The sequence below is a fragment of the Staurois parvus genome, unplaced genomic scaffold (genome assembly GCF_062004578.1).
Source record: "Staurois parvus isolate SC_StPar_1 unplaced genomic scaffold, SC_StPar_1.0 ptg000569l, whole genome shotgun sequence".
In the NCBI taxonomy this organism is placed as follows: Eukaryota; Metazoa; Chordata; class Amphibia; order Anura; family Ranidae; genus Staurois; species Staurois parvus.
In genome coordinates this window covers 1,037,330-1,054,241 of record NW_028318365.1, presented here as the reverse complement: position 1 = coordinate 1,054,241, position 16,912 = coordinate 1,037,330, and the positions used below count along the sequence as shown (strand labels likewise).

The following is a 16,912-nucleotide window of genomic DNA, read 5'->3' as shown; positions in this document are numbered from 1 at the left end:
AGGATCTCACCGGACTCTCCTCGCCTACTATTACCGTCTATTAATGTACCGCGTGTCTTCAGAATAGGATCTCACCGGACTCTCCTCGCCTACTATTACCGTCTATTAATGTACCGCGTGTCTTCATAATAAGATCTCCCCGGACTCTCCTCGCCTACTATTACCGTCTATTAATGTACCGCGTGTCTTCAGAATAGGATCTCCCCGGACTCTCCTCGCCTACTATTACCGTCTATTAATGCACCGCGTGTCTTCAGAATAAGATCTCCCCGGACTCTCCTCGCCTACTATTACCATCTATTAATGTACCGCGTGTCTTCAGAATAAGATCTCCCCTGACACTCCTCGCCTACTATTACCGTCTATTAATGTACCGCGTGTCTTCAGAATAGGATCTCCCCGGACTCTCCTCACCTACTATTACCGTCTATTAATGTACCGCGTTTCTTCAGAATAGGATCTCCCCGGACTCTCCTCGCCTACTATTACCGTCTATTAATGTACCGCGTGTCTTCAGAATAAGATCTCCCCCGACTCTCCTCGCCTACTATTACCGTCCATTAATGCACCGCGTGTCTTCAGAATAAGATCTCCCCGGACTCTCCTCGCCTACTATTACCGTCCATTTATGTACCGCGTGTCTTCAGATTAGGATCTCCCCGGACTCTCCTCGCCTACTATTACCGTCCATTAATGTACCGCGTGTCTTCAGAATAAGATCTCCCCCGACTCTCCTCGCCTACTATTACCGTCTATTAATGCACCGCGTGTCTTCAGAATAAGATCTCCCCGGACTCTCCTCACCTACTATTACTATTAATGTACCGCGTGTCTTCAGAATAGGATCTCCCCGGACTCTCCTCTCCTACTATTACCATCTATTAATGTACCGCGTGTCTTCAGAATAGGATCTCCCCGGACTCTCCTCTCCTACTATTACCGTCTATTAATGTACCGCGTGTCTTCAGAATAAGATCTCCCCGGACTCTCCTCGCCTACTATTACCGTCTATTAATGTACCGCGTTTCTTCAGAATAAGATCTCCCCGGACTCTCCTCGCCTACTATTACCGTCTATTAATGTACCGCGTGTCTTCAGAATAAGATCTCCCCGGACTCTCCTCACCTACTATTACCGTCTATTAATGTACCGCGTGTCTTCAGAATAGGATCTCCCCGGACTCTCCTCGCCTACTATTACTATTAATGTACCGCGTGTCTTCAGAATAGGATCTCCCCCGACTCTCCTCGCCTACTATTAACGTCCATTAATGTACCGCGTGTCTTCAGAATAGGATCTCGCCGGACTCTCCTCGCCTACTATTACCGTCTATTAAAGTACCGCGTGTCTTCAGAATAAGATCTCCCCGGACTCTCCTCGCCTACTATTACTATTAATTTACCGCGTGTCTTCAGAATAGGATCTCCCCGGACTCTCCTCACCTACTATTACCGTCTATTAATGTACCGCGTGTCTTCAGAATAAGATCTCCCCGGACTCTCCTCACCTACTATTACCGTCTATTAATGCACCGCGTGTCTTCAGAATAGGATCTCCCCGGACTCTCCTCACCTACTATTACCGTCTATTAATGTACCGCGTGTCTTCAGAATAAGATCTCCCTGGACTCTCCTCGCCTACTATTACTGTCTATTAATGTACCGCGTGTCTTCAGAATAGGATCTCCCCGGACTCTCCTCGCCTACTATTACCGTCTATTAATGTACCGCGTGTCTTCAGAATAAGATCTCCCCGGACTCTCCTCGCCTACTATTACTATTAATGCACCGCGTGTCTTCAGAATAAGATCTCCCCGGACTCTCCTCACCTACTATTACTATTAATGTACCGTGTGTCTTCAGAATAAGATCTCCCCGGACTCTCCTCGCCTACTATTACCGTCTATTAATGTACCGCGTGTCTTAAGAATAAGATCTCCCCGGACTCTCCTCGCCTACTATTACCGTCTATTAATGTACCGCGTGTCTTCAGAATAGGATCTCCCCGGACTCTCCTCGCCTACTATTACCGTCTATTAATGCACCGCGTGTCTTCAGAATAGGATCTCCCCGGACTCTCCTCGCCTACTATTACCGTCTATTAATGCACCGCGTGTCTTCAGAATAGGATCTCCCCGGACTCTCCTCGCCTACTATTACCGTTTATTAATGTACCGCGTGTCTTCAGAATAGGATCTCCCCGGACTCTCCTCGCCTACTATTACCGTCTATTAATGCACCGCGTGTCTTCAGAATAGGATCTCCCCGGACTCTCCTCGCCTACTATTACCGTCTATTAATGTACCGCGTGTCTTCAGAATAGGATCTCCCCGGACTCTCCTCGCCTACTATTACCGTCTATTAATGTACCGCGTGTCTTCAGAATAGGATCTCCCCGGACTCTCCTCACCTACTTTTACTGTCTATTAATGTACCGCGTGTCTTAAGAATAAGATCTCCCCGGACTCTCCTCGCCTACTATTACCATCCATTAATGTACCGCGTGTCTTCAGAATAGGATCTCCCCGGACTCTCCTCACCTACTATTACCGTCTATTAATGTACCGCGTGTCTTCAGAATAGGATCTCCCCGGACTCTCCTCGCCTACTATTACTATTAATGTACCGCGTGTCTTCAGAATAGGATCTCCCCCGACTCTCCTCGCCTACTATTAACGTCCATTAATGTACCGCGTGTCTTCAGAATAGGATCTCCCCGGACTCTCCTCGCCTACTATTACCGTTTATTAATGTACCGCGTGTCTTCAAAATAGGATCTCCCCCGACTCTCCTCGCCTACTATTAACGTCCATTAATGTACCGCGTGTCTTCAGAATAAGATCTCCCCGGACTCTCCTCACCTACTATTACCGTCTATTAATGTACCGCGTGTCTTCAGAATAGGATCTCGCCGGACTCTCCTCGCCTACTATTACCGTCTATTAAAGTACCGCGTGTCTTCAGAATAAGATCTCCCCGGACTCTCCTCGCCTACTATTACTATTAATGTACCGCGTGTCTTCAGAATAGGATCTCCCCGGACTCTCCTCACCTACTATTAACGTCCATTAATGTACCGCGTGTCTTCAGAATAAGATCTCCCCCGACTCTCCTCACCTACTATTACCATCTATTAATGTACCGCGTGTCCTCAGAATAAGATCTCCCCGGACTCTCCTCACCTACTATTACCGTCTATTAATGTACCGCGTGTCTTCAGAATAGGATCTCCCCAGACTCTCCTCACCTACTATTACCGTCTATTAATGCACCGCGTGTCTTCAGAATAGGATCTCCCCAGACTCTCCTCACCTACTATTAACGTCTATTAATGTACCGCGTGTCTTCAGAATAAGATCTCCCCCGACTCTCCTCGCCTACTATTACCGTCTATTAATGTACCGCGTGTCTTCAGAATAGGATCTCCCCGGACTCTCCTCACCTACTATTACTATTAATGTACCGCGTGTCTTCAGAATAGGATCTCCCCCGACTCTCCTCGCCTACTATTAACGTCCATTAATGTACCGCGTGTCTTCAGAATAAGATCTCCCCGGACTCTCCTCACCTACTATTACCGTCTATTAATGTACCGCGTGTCTTCAGAATAAGATCTCCCCCGACTCTCCTCGCCTACTATTACCGTCTATTAATGTACCGCGTGTCTTCAGAATAAGATCTCCCCGGACTCTCCTCACCTACTATTACTATTAATGCACCGCGTGTCTTCAGAATAGGATCTCCCCGGACTCTCCTCGCCTTCTATTACCGTCTATTAATGCACCGCGTTTCTTCAGAATAGGATCTCCCCGGACTCTCCTCGCCTACTATTACCGTCTATTAATGTACCGCGTGTCTTCAGAATAGGATCTCCCCGGACTCCCCTCGCCTACTATTACCGTCCATTAATGTACCGCGTGTCTTCAGATTAGGATCTCCCCCGACTCTCCTCGCCTACTATTACCGTCCATTAATGTACCGCGTGTCTTCAGATTAGGATCTCCCCGGACTCTCCTCGCCTACTATTACCGTCCATTAATGTACCGCGTGTCTTCAGATTAAGATCTCCCCGGACTCTCCTCGCCTACTATTACCGTCTATTAATGCACCGCGTGTCTTCAGAATAAGATCTCCCCGGACTCTCCTCACCTACTATTACTATTAATGTACCGCGTGTCTTCAGAATAGGATCTCCCCGGACTCTCCTCGCCTACTATTACCGTCTATTAATGCACCGCGTGTCTTCAGAATAGGATCTCCCCGGACTCTCCTCGCCTACTATTACTATTAATGTACCGCGTGTCTTCAGAATAGGATCTCCCCGGACTCTCCTCGCCTACTATTACCGTCTATTAATGTACCGCGTTTCTTCAGAATAAGATCTCCCCCGACTCTCCTCGCCTACTATTACCGTCTATTAATGTACCGCGTGTCTTCAGAATAGGATCTCCCCGGACTCTCCTCGCCTACTATTACCGTCTATTAATGTACCGCGTTTCTTCATAATAAGATCTCCCCGGACTCTCCTCACCTACTATTACCATCTATTAATGTACCGCGTGTCTTCAGAATAACATCTCCCCGGACTCTCCTCGCCTACTATTACCGTCTATTAATATACCGCGTGTCTTCAGAATAGGATCTCACCGGACTCTCCTCGCCTACTATTACCGTCTATTAATGTACCGCGTGTCTTCAGAATAGGATCTCACCGGACTCTCCTCGCCTACTATTACCGTCTATTAATGTACCGCGTGTCTTCATAATAAGATCTCCCCGGACTCTCCTCGCCTACTATTACCGTCTATTAATGTACCGCGTGTCTTCAGAATAGGATCTCCCCGGACTCTCCTCGCCTACTATTACCGTCTATTAATGCACCGCGTGTCTTCAGAATAAGATCTCCCCGGACTCTCCTCGCCTACTATTACCATCTATTAATGTACCGCGTGTCTTCAGAATAAGATCTCCCCTGACACTCCTCGCCTACTATTACCGTCTATTAATGTACCGCGTGTCTTCAGAATAGGATCTCCCCGGACTCTCCTCACCTACTATTACCGTCTATTAATGTACCGCGTTTCTTCAGAATAGGATCTCCCCGGACTCTCCTCGCCTACTATTACCGTCTATTAATGTACCGCGTGTCTTCAGAATAAGATCTCCCCCGACTCTCCTCGCCTACTATTACCGTCCATTAATGCACCGCGTGTCTTCAGAATAAGATCTCCCCGGACTCTCCTCGCCTACTATTACCGTCCATTTATGTACCGCGTGTCTTCAGATTAGGATCTCCCCGGACTCTCCTCGCCTACTATTACCGTCCATTAATGTACCGCGTGTCTTCAGAATAAGATCTCCCCCGACTCTCCTCGCCTACTATTACCGTCTATTAATGCACCGCGTGTCTTCAGAATAAGATCTCCCCGGACTCTCCTCACCTACTATTACTATTAATGTACCGCGTGTCTTCAGAATAGGATCTCCCCGGACTCTCCTCTCCTACTATTACCATCTATTAATGTACCGCGTGTCTTCAGAATAGGATCTCCCCGGACTCTCCTCTCCTACTATTACCGTCTATTAATGTACCGCGTGTCTTCAGAATAAGATCTCCCCGGACTCTCCTCGCCTACTATTACCGTCTATTAATGTACCGCGTTTCTTCAGAATAAGATCTCCCCGGACTCTCCTCGCCTACTATTACCGTCTATTAATGTACCGCGTGTCTTCAGAATAGGATCTCACCGGACTGTCCTCACCTACTATTACTGTCTATCAGATAATCCATTTGCTTCTGCTTCCTGCAGGAGATTTATATGCAGTTCTGGTGTAAAAAATGACATTACTGAGCACTCTTTTCTTCATTTGTAAAAGGTTATTTTTATATACTCCCAAATGCACAAATTAAAACTAGATACTTGGATAAATATATATATAAACCTGCGCTAATAAGAACCTCAATACATAATCAATTAAAAAAATGAGGTGTAAAACCTATAGCAGCTGAACACAAAAACCAAGATACTAGGCAATCAACAATAAATACATAAGTGTATGATTATTTGTAAGTTACAAATAATCATAAGAAAACAGTGAAAAATGTCTCAAAAAAGTAGTCCATCCAAAAATAAAAGTATAGAAAAGTCCCAGAGGCTGTGGTGAAACAAAAGAAATCCAAGGAGAATTGTCCTGTCACCAACCACTACTACAGGCTTACCTGAAAGGCATGACCCCCTGTTAGGAGTGGTCAATCCCACTTTGTTAAACAATCCAGAAAGTTGGTCACCTGAATCCTCCTCCAGATCACCAAAACAGCAGACAAGGATCTTCCAAACAATGGACCTTAATTAGGGACCTAACCCTAAACCCTAGATAAAATTCAGGATAAGGCTTGGACTCGTAGTGGAAAACATGCAAAGAAAGAATGCTCCACATAGTGTAAAACCATAATCACAACATTTATTTAAAGCATGGTTGCACTCACACGTAAGCAAACATCATTAGGCATTGATTTTCAAAAAAATCCAAATTTTCAAGTTTCCAAAATGGCCGCTGGCCATTCACGCATGCGCAGTAACGTGTGTGCGTGGCTCCACCCTACGTGTTTTGTCACAAGTACCATCATCAGGGGCATGCCCACACACTTAACCACGCTCCATATATAGGACCTGAAGCCCCGGAGGATCACACTTGATTGGCCACTCATGGTGAGTAAAGCAGGAAGTACATCTGCAAAGTAATCAGGTTCTAATCAACTGGAAACATTTCCATCTAGTGCCAGAAGATCAAATTGCATTTCAAATTTGAATTAGTCCACCAAAGGTGTGCTAGAAATGGAACATAGCTCCACCCTATGGTGACAATCAAAAATCAATGAAACTTACCAATTACTAAACCATCCTGCTGGAGCTGTCTATTAGAGAGCCATCTAATGTTCTTATACAGAAAAAATTACAATATTAAAATATGACAAAATCAAATTATGAGAAATGTAAAATTAAAAAATGAAATAAGAAATAAATTGGGGAAAATCAAAAGATCAACAATAAAAATGACCCCTCCAATCTTGAATATCCAAGGGCATATATATATCGGAAGTTAATCCTCTCTGACTAAAGGATCTACAACTTTAGAGAGAGTTCTAGAAGCAGTGGGCAAATATAAGGAGTGGCTGATCTGCATATTCAAGGAACTCTGAGCAATCCCCAAAAGGAGGCATGGCAAGGGGTCCAAACAGCTCTTAAATATGAGAGAGCCTGCCTAGTAGCAGGAGAGTTTGGGTGGAAGATGGAGACGTAGGTTGGAGTGCAAGAGCCTGGGAAGAGGCCAAGATGGGAAAGGGGCTAACCTTCAGCCGGCGCAACTGAACAGGAAAAAAATTTGCACCCTCACCAGCCCCTGGAGAGAGGACCACCTGTGTAGCAGAAGAGGAACGGCCCAGCTGGAAGGCCTGGTAGTAGCCACCAAATCAATAGCAGCACAGGGGAAGGACAAGTAGGTAAACCTTCACCCCCTGGGCCAGATAGGGGAAGGAGCACTCTGGTGAGAAACCAGATTAGCAACCTGCTGGGACTGTCTTTTTTTTAAAGTGGCAGGACTGGATCCCCTGTCCATGGATTTCTTTCAGGCAGCCATATGGAGAAATATTTGGGGTCTGGAGAGGTACACTAGGAGATGCTGGCTAGCTCTCCAAGAAGAGAAGTTCTTCATAGATTTGTACATAGTTCAGGAAGTTCATCCTCAATTCTCAGTTCCATTGGGAATTCTGTATACCCCTTACCCTATCCAAATTTTATTCCCCTAATATAATAACAAAAATAATGCTCAAGGTCCGTTTATTGGCTCCTGAATGCAAGTGAATGGAAATGCGTGTTGCCTGGCTGTGCAGGACTATAGGGGGACCCAAAAACTTCAGCAACTCCTGAAGTGGTAGCGTTACACATAAATCCACTGAATGCAGGAAAGAACACAGATCACATCGAGATGATGGGTGAGGGGTGGAGCAGTTCAGGGATTTATCCACAGCACTGTTGAAATCTCCACTCATTAATAAAAAGCCCTTGAGGACCTCATCTACATGTTTCTTGGCCAGAGTCAGGGGTGTGGATGTTAAAGTGGAGCTCCAGTCTCCGGTGAAAAACTGTAGCTGTTGATTTTTAAAAAACAGTCATTCACCTGTCCCATGATCCAACAGTATCCTCACCACAGCTGGGTTTGCCGGCATCTTAAGTGTGTGCACCCGGCTATGACAGCTTGTGGCTTCAAAGTCGGATGCCCACTGTGCATGTGCAAGAAGCACTGCGCATTGTGAATGGTTCCGTAGTCTTCTGGGACCAGAAGACTACAGAGGGGGAGGGGGGAGGGTGTAGCTAGCCAGCTAAGACCAGTCCTAGGTTGTTAATATGGTCACATATATGTGTATACCAAACCTGCCAATAACCTCAGTACAGTGTATATGTGTATATGTAAAAGCCAAAAGCAGAATCATTGCTGTGATTTATGTCTTTGATTGTTATATGACATTTATATATTCATTGTGTTAGCAGAAGCAGAAAAGGAAAATATGCCTTTAAGAGTTAGTATAAGGTGAGCCAATCACAGCCAGCCTCACACTGTACAGAGCCTTAACCAATCCCAGCCAGTTTCACATTTGTGCCTGTGTAAAACTCTCTGCTAGGATTTTCTAGAGACACATGCTCACCAGACAGAGGAGGAAACAGACAAAGTTCCAATCAGAGGAGCTTTATGGAAGCAGAGAAGGCCAAATAGGTATTTAATGCACTTGTGTGTTCCTCTGTTGTTTAGTAATGCAGGTAGATCTGTATGTAAAAGCTCCCAGGCAAGAAATGTAAGCTCTGTGTTCCAATTATGAGGTGACAACAGCATAGAGTGCTTTCAGGATAATGGACAAAGTTAGACAAGTATTGCATGTTGTTGTTGGTTTTTATTACAGATAATACATTTTGTTTGGCTTTTTCTAGTGTTCACCGATCCAGACATTCGTGGCCTCCTGGGCTGGGTGTGCCGACACATCCAGACCCTGGAGCAAGCCCTGGAGGTGGACCCAGCCGAGGACAAGCCTGGGCTTGTGGTCTATATTAAGCAACGTTTTTAGTTCCACCAAACTTACGAACTTACGAATCAAGTCACTGTAGAGTAATCTAACGAATTTATAAATCCAAGTGAATTTATCAATCTATCGAAATATACAGAACAAATTTATCAAATCTATTGAACCTATCGAGATAAGCTATTGAATCAACCCAATGTAATACGAATTAAACCATTGTAATATGAAAGAAACAAGCCATTGTAGGCAGTTATATGAAGAAGATTGAAGTTATTAAAGAAGTTAACTAAAGTATTCGGTGTGCTCTTTAAACCTACTGCATCCATAGAGCGGCATTGGAGGAATTACAGAGTAAAGTCAGTCTAATCAAACAAAGAAACAGCAATTGCATAATTGTTCTAATGCCACAGCGCACTAGGCACCAAAGGGTGCTGCGCCTGCCACAAAGGGGAACTTCTGTTTCTGATCACCTAGGTGATCACAGCAAAAGTAGGAGCAGGTACCTGACAAAAATCAGGCACCCACTCCCCAAAGGTGCCAATCCTTAATGGGGATCGGGGGAGAAGGCCTTAAAGCAGAACTTCCTCCTTTCAGTGGAGTTCCATTTTAACTAATGCATATGTAGCATTGTTCTACTCAAAAGTGTAAGGTCCGCTTATTTGCCTCCTCCCCCCTCCACTGCCATATTGGGCACCTTTTTGGGGGAGGGGGGAGCGGGTGACTGGTTTTGACAGGTACTCGCTCCCACTTCCAGCTCAGTTCACAGCAGCAAAGTGAGCTTGAAGTTCGGCCCCCTCCTCCCTCCCGCAGTCTCCTGGGAACTTTAACAGGTCCCAGAAGACTGCCGGACCAATTAGGAAGCACAGTGTAACTTGCACATGCACAGTGGGCACCAGGCTGTGAAACCACAAGCTGTCACAGCCTGGTGCCCACAGTTAAGATGCCGGCATCGTGGAGGACAGAAGGAGAGAAGGGACGGTGCAGATGAGAACATCACTGGACTCCAGGACAGGTAAGTGTGTGTTTTTTAAAAGTCACCAGATACAGTTTTTGTAGCTACTAACTTTTAATCACTTGCCTACCAGGCACTTATACCCCCTTCCTTCCCAAGCCAATATTCAGCTTTCAGCACTGTCGCACTTTGAATGACAATTGCGCGGTCATGCAACATTGTACGCATATGAAATTTGTATCATTTTTTTCACACACATAGAGATTTCTTTTGGTGGTATTTACTCGCCACTGGGTGTTTTATTTTTTGCGCTATAAACACAAAATAGCAAAAAAAATTAATTGAAAAAAAAGTTTTTCTTTGTTTCTATTATAAAATTTTGCAAACAGGTAATTTTTCAACTTCACTGATGTGCGTTGATGAGGCTGCACTTATAGGCAGTGCTGATGGGCACTGAAGATGTGGCACAGATAGGCAGCACTGATGGGCACTGAGAGGAGGCACTGATAGGCGACACTGATGAGCTGGCACTGATAGGCAGCACTGATGAGCTGGCACTGATGGGCATTGATAGGTGGCACTGATGGGCAGCACTTCTGGGAACTGATGGGCAGCACTGATGGGTGGCACTGCTGGGCACAGGTGGGTAGCACTGATAGGCACAGGTGGGTGCCAATCTGTTCTCTGACAATTACTGGTTATCGGCAGTACTTTCCTCATGCTGTATCAGTGTGAGGAAAGTGCAGCCGATAACTGGCAACTGTATTTACACAGTGATCTCCTGTGTCATTGGACACAGCTCATCACATGGCTGCTGTGATTGGCCATTTACCATATCACATGATCAGCTGCGTCCATAGGACACAGTGATCACTGGCAGTGCCGGGTGTGCGCAGGGGGCGTGTTCTCACATGACTTCCAGAACTAGACAACCACTCTGTAGCCATCTTTCAGCTATAGCATGGTAGGGAAGAGGTCAATAAACACAAAACGGATGGAACTCCACTTTAAGATAATATATCTCCCAGTGGTGTTATAAATTGCTTCACAAAGCTGCAAGGCCACAGACTGAATAATTGCTCTCTTCTTAACAGATGCACAGGCTATAAAGATGTGAGGGAAGAATTTGTTTGTACATTCACGTTATTTTTGTTGGGTGGAGTGCATAATATATCCCTTTCAGCTTTTTCAACTCTTGCCACATGGATTGTCTTTTACATGTACATGAACATTTATTGACACCATTTTGATAACCATAATGAAGGCAGGCTAAAGTGATGAGATGTAGATTGGTAACTGTGTAGCAGTGAGTCTAATGATGAGATATTACCTGTAGATGAAAAGATCTTGTAAACTTGAGTTGTTGACACAGACAGCAGAGTTCAGACATAGCTCTCCAAAACGTCCCATGTGGTATCTTAGTGCTACAGAAAGAACAGAGAAAACGGCTCAATTCCCCAATGAAAGTAAAGAAAACAAGAAATTTGAGCTGAACCTCAATATGCAAATACATTTGAAATTTCACATTAGGGGATTTGCGCTCCTACTTTTCCACCACAATCCTCTTATTGGCACAATTTTTATCAGGGAAGGTCATTGAAGATTCAGGTACACATTGCTAAAGTCATCTGGATTCCACTTGTTACCATTCAGGAGAGACTCTGCACAGAGATCTTTAGGAAAATGGATCCTCCTCCTCCATAGGTAGCAGATCCCATTTTATTTTGCCAGCTTTAACCTTTAGCAAATATCCAGTTTTCTTTAGTGATGAGGGTTTCTGTGTGAAAGCCCCAGGAGTAGGGGATTTTATTATTGTGGAAGAGCTTAGTGCATGATACTAGCTTTTTGCAAGCTAGCATTACATGTTGAGATAAAATTCCTGCATAGGGAGGAGGAAGTGAAGAGTGTTGCTGGGCGAACCTCATCAAATTTCCCTTGACATGGATAAAATGTAGAAGGGCTATTACATCACAGGGCACTCTTTCAGGCAAATGTTGTGGTTTGGGTAAGTAATGTGCTCCATCCACAATAATTTATCTTTCTGGGGTGTCAGGGAGCAAGGTAGGTATTAACTGCTGTACATACTGCCTAAGTTCAGAGGGTGACACAGTCTCAGCTACCCTACACAGTTCGATATTATTCCTATGGGATCTGTCTTCAATATCTGTGAGCTTGCATTTGATGACTTGTAATTCCTTCTCTGTCCCACTGTGAGCGTCCACGAGCTCATTGAGGGCAGTGGCAAACTCTGCCATCTTGTTTTCAATGTGACTCATAATGAACAGGAGCTCAGAGAACAGTGAAGTTGCTCAGGCAATGTGGGCAAGACTAAGCATGTCTTAGGCGGGCCAGGAAGTGATGGAAGGGAAGGAAATAAAATACAGAGAATAGCAGGCGATGCCCATAGTTGAGAACAAACAGTCCACACATGTGAAAGGAATCAGAGCAGGAAAAACAGGAGGTAAGAATACACAAGCAAGATGCTGCCCCATGTCACTGGATGGGTCTGAATTTTGCTGAGTATAGCCGCAGCTCTCTCTTTATGCAGCCATTTTCCCAGCTGCCACTATGCTGTCAGAGATACTTTCAAATGCACTGCTCAGCCAGCACCCTGATGAACAGCAACTTGAAAGCAAAATGTCCGATTGCAGGCTGTAGCCATCCTTCGCCTAAACAGGTGGAATCCCTTCAACAAGAAGACCCTGCTGTTCTAAATCTCAGACTATTTATGTGCACCTCAGCTACCTTCTGGGCACACCCAGGGATTGGCTGCAGCACAATAATATTTATGCTGCCTATTTGCCTTAGTCCACTTCAGTGTTCCAGAACTTTCTAGAAAGCAGGGGAGAACAATAAAACCTACAGCTTCTGAAATCCAGAACAGCCAAATAAATCAACAACTACTCCAATGATTTTAGGGGAGCCAAAAACATTTAGCCCTAGCAGCCTAACTAGGAGGACACTCCAGGTAATAACACCAGGGGTAATTGATCCAGGAAAGATCAAATTGCCTCTTGGGGGATCAGGAAGGATTTTTTTGCCCTGGCGGTGCAAATTGGATCAGGCTGATGAGACCAAGTTGTAAGGGGGTTTCAAATGGCTGTATTCCAAAAGCACAAGTCCTTGCCCCATTTCTCTCCTGTTAGAACAGTGACCCTCCTGATGAAGCTTTAACCCTTCATCATATTGTGCCCCACTCTATGCCAGAGGCCTCCACCCAACATTCCTGGTCATTTACCTTTATATCCCCAAAGGAAGGAATGTCCACACAGAGATGTTGGTGGCTGCACTTTACTGATGGAACATCAAAGATGGCACAAACAGTCATATCAGATCAACATACTATCTAGAGTCATTTGACAGTCTATTCACATCACATCACTAATCACATTTAGCGGATGGTCTGCAGTAGTCACATGTGAAAGCATCATGCAGCACTTTTGGTAAGCCTTCTTCCCATAAACAGTCTATCTCTACCAAGAGTCATTATTACTCAAAGAGTTAGAATCTCTGCAGTCACCTCTTCCATGAGTACACCTCTGCTGGGACCCTCTAGAGGGTATAACCTCATTCCAGAGAACTATTGGCTCGACCTAAAAGGCCATTTTTCAACCTGCCCTAGCCCCCACCTCTATAAGGGTCAAAAGGTCTACAGCCGGCTCTTCTAGGTGAAGATCTACCTCTTTCTGACCTCCAGCCCTGTCCAGGGCCTCCACTTACTGGCTACATTTGCCAGGTGGTCAAGTCTCTGGCTTTCATGCCCCAACTACACTAGGGCTCCTCTGAACCTGGCTCATATCTGGACACTGAATTACCCATGACATCACTACAGCAGGGCTCTAACTAAAAAGAGTTTAGCACCTGATGACACAATGATGTTCTGTAACCAGATACTAGTCTAGTCTATAACAGAGCCACCTAGTGACAGATTAGCTAACTAAATCCGCCTGCACATTAGACGTAAGTAATACTGTCAACAAATTGATGTTCTGTTTCCGTAATAACCATGTTATTGCTGTAAACTTCTGATGGATAGAGAGCACCTTTATATGGCTTTTCAGTATATTGTGATATGTCCTTGTATTCATCCTAAAACATAATAACATGTTAATTATAAGAGAGGTGCATGGCTCACCACACCCCATCAGAATGTAATATAGAGAAATAACCAAAAAATCTTAGGATATGGTCATCACAAAACTCATACAAAAGAAAAAAGAAAGAAAGACATTGGTATTAAGCAGGGCCGGATCTAGGGGGGTGCTGGGGTGGGCTGTGGCCCCCTAGATTTTGCTTGTGCACCTGATGTAAGGGGGGGCACTCTCATGGGGACAGCTGATGGAAGGGGGCACTCTGATGGGGACACCTGATGTAAGGGGCACTCTGATGGGGATAACTGATGTAAGGAAGCACTTTGATAGGGATAACTGATCATATGTGAGGGGACATTCTTATGACAATTGATTCAAGGAGGGGCTCTGTTAGGAACACAGATGTATAGGGGCACTCTGATGGTGACACCTGATGTACCGGGGCACTCTGATGGAGACACGATGTAAAGGGGGACTCTGATTAGTAGTCATGATGTAGAGAAGGACTCTGAGGACTCCTGATGTAAATGGGGTCTCTGATAAGACATCTGACATAAGGGAGCACTGGTTTTGTTTAACCACTAGCCGCCCAGCCACTGTATAAAAACGGTGGCAGGGCGGCACGACTGGGCAAAAGCACGTTTTAAAATGTGCTGTTTCAAAACAGGTAGGGGGTGCGCGTGAGGCACGCCACCGCCCTACCTTCATCGCCGATCAATCTCAGTCGTGGGTGTCAGTCGCCGGGTCACAGCCGGTTATTATCAGCTGTGTCCAGGCGATTAGCAGCAATCAGTGACAGAGAGCAGGGCTGCAGTAGCTCTGCTTTCTGTCAGTTCCCTGACAGTTTCTGACAAGCTTACCAGTAGAAAAGAGTTTCTCCGTCCGGATCTGTGTGTCTCCCTGCAGTTCTCACCCCGCCCCCTAGTAAAACACTCCCCTCACACAGTTAACCCTTTTAATGCAAAAAAAAGTTAACCCCTTCCTCCCCAGTGCCATTAGTACAGTGTCAGTGTTTTTTTTTTTGCACTGATCACTGTATTGGTGTCACTGGGGATGTCAGTGACCCCAAGTCAGTTCCCCCCAGTGTCAGAATGTCCGCCACAGTCCCGCAGTCCTGCCATAAGTTGCTGATCGCCGCCATAAGTCGCTGATCGCCGCCATTATTAGTATAAAAAAAATTTAAAATCTGAGTATCTTTTCCGCCATTTGTAAACGCTATAACTTTCACGTAAACCAATTAATTTACATGTATTGGGTTTTGTTTTAGCAAAGACATGTCGCAGAATGCATTTTGGCTGAAATTTATGAGGAAATTTGATTTTTAAATTTTTTTACTGGACATGTTTTATAGCAAAAAGTACAAAATATTGTTTTTTTTTCTCAAAATTGTCGGCCTTTTTTTTTTATAGCGCAAAAAATAAAAAAAAAACAGGTGATCAAATACCACCAAAAGAAAGATCAATTTGTGGGAAAAAAAAGAATGTAAATTTAATTTATGTACCATATTGCATGATCGCGCAATTGTCCGTTAAACTAGCGCAGCGCTGTATAGCAAAAAAAGTCGTAAATTGCAGTATCTATGCCATAGTTTATAGATGCTATAACGTTCACAAAAAGCAATCAATATATACTTATTGGGATTTTTTTTACCAAAAACATGGAGCAGAATACATTTTGGGCTAAATTTATAACTAATTTGGAGTTTACTATATATTTTTTATAGCAGAAGTTAAAAAATATTGTTTTTCTTCAAAATTTTTGGTCTTTTCTGTTTATTGCGTGAAAAATAAAAAGCGCACAGGTGATCAAATACCACCAAAATAAAGCTCTATTTGTGTGAAAAAAAGGACGTAAATTTTGTTTGGGTGCAGCGTTGCATGACCGCGCAATTATCCGTTGAATTAGTGCAGCGCCAAGTAGCAAAAATAGGCCTGGTCATTAAGGGGGGTAAATCCTCAGGAGGGCAAGTGGTTAATCACCGTAATCTAATGACAATCTATTGCAAACTAGTGTTTCCCATGTGTGACAGACTGTCAGTGACTTACACACATAGTGTGGACATTATGCCCCCTGACTTTTTTTTATTGCACCCCCAGATCAGATAGGCTAGATCAGGCCCTGGTATCAAGGTGGAAAAAAGTCAGTAAAACCTTCATCCACATGATTACAGCTTGTTGTGTTTTGTAAGTGATATTTAATGTGGATGATCATTAGTCTTCTGTACAGTATAAGCTGTGGAAGGATACCTGAATCATTCTGTTACTCTACAAGGATTATTTAAGAATTGACAGATTTATGTTACACACAAGGATGGAATCTACACTGATTGACTGTCCTATGTGTGCTTTCATCTTCATATCTGTCTGTGTTATTCATTCTATCTGCATATATCTGACTTCACCAAAGATGTATGGATCATTTCCTAACCAATCTTTGCCTTGAGTCCCTCTTTGTCAGGTCTTGTCTGCTCCTGATCAGTATGTACTCATCATGTCTCTGTGTGATCTCCCCAATGATATGGGAGACAAGCTTTCTACAGAGTAAATGGACTGTATGAGATATTTACACTCCCCCTTCCATGGATTATCAGAAGTGATGTTTACAGACATTTCTCACCTTAAAGCAAAATTCTGGGCAAAAACATATTTACATGTCCTTGTTGCTAATTTCCTATCTTCACTGAATATGTCATCCATCTTTGGGGTCACTCAGTAGTTGCTCTGAAATAGCCTATTCATTTTCATATCAAACCATTAATTATTTTTGATTTGTAAGACTGATGGCTGCTCTGCCTCCT

The 16,912-nt window shown here is 44.3% G+C and overlaps 1 protein-coding gene across 1 annotated transcript in view; it reads left to right on the top strand.

Annotated features, from left to right (window-relative positions):
• The window catches only part of LOC149450644 (NACHT, LRR and PYD domains-containing protein 3-like), a 108,762-nt gene that overhangs the window by 65,921 nt on the left and 25,929 nt on the right, over positions 1–16,912 (top strand). The window lies entirely within an intron of this gene.